The sequence below is a fragment of the Lipotes vexillifer genome, unplaced genomic scaffold (assembly GCF_000442215.2).
Source record: "Lipotes vexillifer unplaced genomic scaffold, Lipotes_vexillifer_v1.1 scaffold1029, whole genome shotgun sequence".
NCBI classification, from domain to species: domain Eukaryota; kingdom Metazoa; phylum Chordata; class Mammalia; order Artiodactyla; family Lipotidae; genus Lipotes; species Lipotes vexillifer.
This window is the reverse complement of record NW_006789305.1, coordinates 1,285,151-1,290,970: the sequence shown is the minus strand read 5'-3', so window position 1 is coordinate 1,290,970 and position 5,820 is coordinate 1,285,151. Positions and strand designations below refer to the sequence as shown.

The 5,820-nt window shown below is 39.3% G+C and overlaps 1 non-coding gene across 1 annotated transcript; it reads right to left on the bottom strand.

Moving 5' to 3' along the window:
• Positions 1-4,903: 4,903 nt before the first annotated feature.
• TRNAE-UUC (transfer RNA glutamic acid (anticodon UUC)) lies at positions 4,904-4,975 on the bottom strand. Its single transcript has one exon. It is a non-coding gene; the product is annotated as a tRNA-Glu (tRNA).
• Between the last annotated feature and the right edge of the window lie 845 nt (positions 4,976-5,820).

Below are 5,820 nucleotides of genomic sequence, written 5' to 3'. Positions count from 1 at the left end.
ATCCAGCAATCCCACTCCTGGGATATACCTGGACAAAACTATAATTCAAAAGATACATGCACCACTATGTTAATAGCAGCACTACTCACAATAGCCAAAACATGGAAGCAACCTGAATGTCCATCAACAGATGAGTGGATAAAGAAGATGTGGTGCATATATACAATGGAATACTACTCAGCCATAAAAAAGAATGAAATAATGCCATTTGCAGCAACATGGATGCAACTAGAGATTATCATACTAAGTGAAGTAAGTCAGAAAGAGAAAGACAAATAGCATAGGATATCCGTTATATGTGGAATCTAAAATATGGCACAAATGAACTTATCTACAAAACAGAAACACTCTCATAGACATAGAGAACAGACTTGTGGTTGCCAAGGGGGAGGGGGGAGGGAGAGGGATGGACTGGGAGTTTGGGTTGGTAGATGCAAACTATTACATTTAGAATGGATAAACAACAAGGTCCTAAAGTATAGCACAGGGAACTATATTCAATATCCTGTGATAAACCATAATGGAAAAGAATATGAAAAAAGAATGTCTATATGTGTATAACTGAGTCACTGTACAGCAGAGATTAGCACAACATTGTGAATCAACTATACTTCAATTAAAAAGAGAAAAAAAAAACACCTCAGCTTCATTCTCCCTCAGTCTTCCTTTTATCCTCCATACTATGCAATCAAATTCTTTCAAAGGAAAGAAGTGCGTACAGCTTAGGAAATAACTTTCTTAAATTGAATTCTGTTAATGACCATATATGTTAGGCTTTTGCTTATGGCTGTAATTAAATCTTTATTTATTTATTTGGTTGCTCTGGGTCTTAGTTGCAGCAGGCAGTCTTCTTAGTAGCGGCATGTGGGCTCCTTAGATGTTGCATGCGAACTCTTAGTTGCGGCATGCATGTGGGATCTAGTTCCCCAACCACGGATCGAACCCTGGCCTCCTGCATTGGGAGCATGGAGTCTTAACCACTGAGCCACCAGGGAAGTCCCGCTATAATTAAATCTTAACCACTCACTAAAATTGGTCCTAAGAACATCTATGTAGCCACACGTAAATATTCCTTGCCTTATTTTGTCTTGTACTTTTCACTAAGTTTGAAGGTCTTTCCTTCAATTCACATTCTGTTATGCTCTCTTACTTTAAGAGAGAAACTGCTTATTTTTTGTAGTATTCTTTTTTTTTTTTAAGATGTTGGGGGTAGGAGTTTATTGATTAATTAATTTATTTTTGCTGTGTTGGGTCTTCGTTTCTGTGCGAGGGCTATCTCTAGTTGTGGCAAGCGGGGGCCACTCTTTGTCGCGGTGCGCGGGCCTCTCACTGTCGCGGCCCCTCTTGTTGCGGAGCACAGGCTCCAGACGCGCCGGCTCAGTAGTTGTGGCTCACGGGCCTAGTTGCTCCGCGGCATGTGGGATCTTCCTGGACCAGGGCTCAAACCCGTGTCCCCTGCATTAGCAGGCAGATTCTCAACCACTGTGCCACCAGGGAAGGCCCTCTTGTAGTATTCTTGTCTGATCATAGAGGACACAAGGTCATAAAAAGTTAAGTAAATTACCTATGCAGCAATTTGTAATACCTGTCTGCTCTCCATTTCATGACTTGAGAAAACGGAGATAATTAATTTTTTCTGATGTTTCACATACTGAAGGATCCTTCTGTTTTTTTCAGAGGTTAAATTTAATTTCAAGTAGACTTCACTTTCAGTGTTAAAACTATGAAGGGCACCCAACTCACTGGATTATCATCTTGTCCTGCTAAACAAATTCATACTTTGTAGATCTGCAGAGAAACAGAGCTCTACTTTATATAGAACAGCAATCACTTTGCCACATTTAATCTCAATTTCTAACAAAAAGTAAACAACAGTGGATATTGAGGCACTCCACTTATTACAGTTCTTTTGCATTATTTTGTTCTATATAAAAATGCAGTGATTTTAAAAATGCAATGATAGTATTCCAATAACACAGGAGAAACAGATTAGAAAATTAGAAAACAGACTAACATAAAACAATGAAAATTGTAGGATAACTAAATAAAATTTCATCATGGGTAATAATACAAATTCCCAGTATTCTTCTGAGTTCACTGAATTTAATCAATTATAAAAAGGGATTTTAAAGAGGAATGAGATATCTTTATATATCAGAGCCTTCATGTGGCATAAGAGAGTATAATAAAATGAGCACATTTTAAATGTTAATACCAACTAATCAATTATAATTGGCCTAATTACTACTTTGCTATTTTCTCCTAGTATTCATTATTTCTGAATACATAATTACAGCACAGGATATAATTTATTCTTTGGCAATATGTCAATTGCAGACCCAGCATTTTCAATGGATGTTTCCCTTTACTGAATTTGTATGTATTATAAAGAGTGCAATGTAAGCCTATTTACTTCAGGGTTAAAAGCTTGATAATTTCAGTGAGCACTGAGTGTTACTTATTTCTAAACTACATCTATTAATCTTGTTAAGAAAAGGACATTTTGAAAAACAAGGCATCATAAGGACAAAATAGTTGCTGTAGCCCATCAGCAATATGGATGGCCAATCTCTCCATCCCTTTTCCATACCACTTCCTTCCCTCAAAAGCTGTCAGACCTGGAATTCCCTGGTGGTCCAGTGGTTAAGAATCTGTTCTTTCACTGCTGTGGGCCCAGGGTTCAAACCCTGGTTGGGAACTAAGATCCCACAAGCTGTGCGGGGTGGCCAAAAAAAAAAAAGGCTGCCAGACCAGTCATTGTCTTAGCAAGATATTTTTCACAGGCACTTTGATGCTTGGACACTTTGAGGCAAACATTGTAACAATGGTAACCACTTTACCACCAATTTTAGGATGGTAATATTTTGTTACCCATTTTTATTCCAAGTTTTAAATTTCTGAACTTTGTTCAAGGTGTTTTCAAGACAGTAATGTGCTTAGCTGAGAGCCATCTGGTAGTATAATTGTTGGTGATTTTTTTTAAGTAGTGCTAGGTGCAAAATATATAAAAGTAAGATATATTGGACAACTGAAAAAAAAAACAGATGGAGTCATGATTCTTTGTGACCTGAAACAGCGCTCTGTAAAATCTTCAGCTATGGACCACCTCTGCAGAACACCTGTGACTTGCAAGTATATTACTATACAAGACACCCAGCAATGTGCTCCATTAGCCTGCCAAGCCACAGTTACCACCAACTCAGTATTTCCTTTTGATTGGTATTCATTATTTACGCTTAGCTGTTTGTAGCTGTACTCTCTTCACAAGCTGAAGTGATGTATATTGCAAAAAAAGTGATGTGATCTTAGATATTACAGGTTTTATAAAAGGTAGATCTTGGAGTTCTAAACTACAGATGTCAACATTATTGAGGAAAACTGCTCAAACCAAAATCTGAGTTCATAAATTTTCTTCAGTTAAATTGTTAAGTAGAATAGATGAAGAGTTGAATGAAAATATTACTGTCTTGGGTGTTGCAATTTGGTTCACCAGGAAAAAAAATCCAAGGCAGAAATTAGCATGCAGAAAGTTTCTTAGGGAAGTGTTCTTGGGATCAACACCTGTGGAGGAGGGAAAGAAGGAGTGGGCCGGACGGGAAGCTGAACTGTGATACAGTTGCAAGAAAGGCCTGGATCAATCCCTACTGGGAACTCTGGAACTGGGATGACACTTTGCAGCTTTTCTGAACTGGGATGGCTTGGCTGGGCCTTTGTAAATACTGTTGAAGGTAGGCTGCTCCTGGTGAGGTAGCATGACATTGGACAAGGTGGCCAAGGCAAGTTCCAGAGAAGGACTTAGCTGAGAGTTGCCAGCTGTCTACTCTTCCAGAAGCTAGAGTGCTTCAGACCTGAGGAGGGTGATTTAGGCAGCACACCGCAGCATCCGCAACACTGAAATTGGCAGTGGGATAAAGTATAATATAGCGGTAAATATTTTGTGGGGTAAAATTAGCTGAGATCGATCAAATTACCTATGTCCTGTACTTTAAATATATCCCAACCCTGACCAAGAATCTATAATAGCTCTCTGCTCACTCCAGGTCAGTTCTAAACCCCATTCTCTGGTTTGTAAGGACCACCATAATCTGACCTTGCGCTACCTAGTAAAACCCTACTTCCCATGAATTCCCAACTGAGATCTTCAAGTTCAGTCAAGCAAGTGGACTCACATCTTTATTTCTCTCCATGCTTCTCCTCTTCTCTACCTAAATCCAGCCCAATTCCACTCTCTTTTTCCATTAAACTTTTATGTACGTATTATCTTACTCTCGTCTCTGAATTTGCATCCCACAGGCTATACTACAAAATTCACCCCTTAATTATAAATAAATGATCTTCACCTCCAGTGTTGTTTTAGTGTGTGGTGGGGAGGGGGAGGAGGCCAGGGTTCCCAGTAGATTGAAAGCTCTTCCAGAGCAGGGTTTGTGCCTTGCATCTTCTCATACCATCTCTTGTGTTAGTGGGCATATGATAGACACTGAATAGATTCAGAGGTTTAGAGACAAAAGAGACTTCAGGGACCACTTAGTCCAGCTTAATTTTACAGATGACTTAACAGAGGCTCAGAAAGATTAAGTTGTAATCTTCCTCTGAACTCCCACACTACTTTGTTTGTACCTCTTTTATGGTATTTGTTGCTTTCTGTTTTTTGTCAATTGTCTTCCTACCTGTTTTACAGGTTTTTATCTGTTATCTTTAGAGGCTACTTCTCTTCTTCTGCTCATTGCTTACATGCTGGTATTCCCTAAAGCTCTGTTCGGTTGTTTTACCTGGGGTTTCTAGTCCCATAGGCTTCAATTACCACCAATAATCTGGATGACTCAATAATGTGTATCGTTAGCCTGACTCTCTCCCCAGCAGGATTTTTTTGTTTGGCCATGCCACGCAGCTTGTGGGATCTTAGTTCCCCGACCAAGGATTGAACCCAGGCCCCAGCAGTGAAAGTGCTGAGTCCTAACCACTGGACCACCAGGGAATTCCCTCTCCCCAGCAGTCTTTAGACAACTCCACCTAGGTATTTTGCAAGGGAGGTGTTGATACCTCTCTAATCCTTATATCCAACTGGCCACCCAATCCTATTCATTTACTTTGGGCATGTCATACTAATCCTGATCTCTTCTGTATTCACTGCCACTTGTCATGAATTCAGGTCCTCCTTATCTCTGAATGATAGGAATAGCTTCTTCCCTGTTTTCCTTGTAACCATCTTTTCCTACTACTCACCCTCAAAGCTGCTACCAAAGTAATCTTCCTCCCAAAGTTAAACTAATAAGTCATTACTTTCTTTAAAATTCTTTATTGGCTCTTTGTTACCTATAATTAAAAGCTAAACTTTTTACCATGGCATACAAAGCTTTTCAGAGAGAGGCAGATAGTGAGCCTAGTGGTTAAGTCAGACTTCTAGGAGTAAATTTTGATTGTCACCTATAGCTATGTGACCTCAGGCAAGTTTATTCCTTGTGTCTGTTTCCCGTGTGAAAAATACGCACAATTGAACCTGTCTGAGAAGGAATACGTGAATTAACACACGGAAAGTGTATAGAATGCATAGAACACTACATGGCACATATTAAGTTCTGCTACAGTTTCTAAATTTAAGACAAGTTATATTTTATGGCTCATCTGCCAATTCATTATCTGAATGCAATTCTTAAGCCGTAGTGAAATTTTCATAATTCTCCAAACCTATCATGACATACCCTTTCATTATTTTGTCCCTTTTCATATGCTTTGTCCTCTCCTTAGAATACCTTCCCCAATTTGCTGCTGATGAATTTATGTTCATGCTTTAAGGAGCAGGTAAGGGTCATGGCCTCCTGG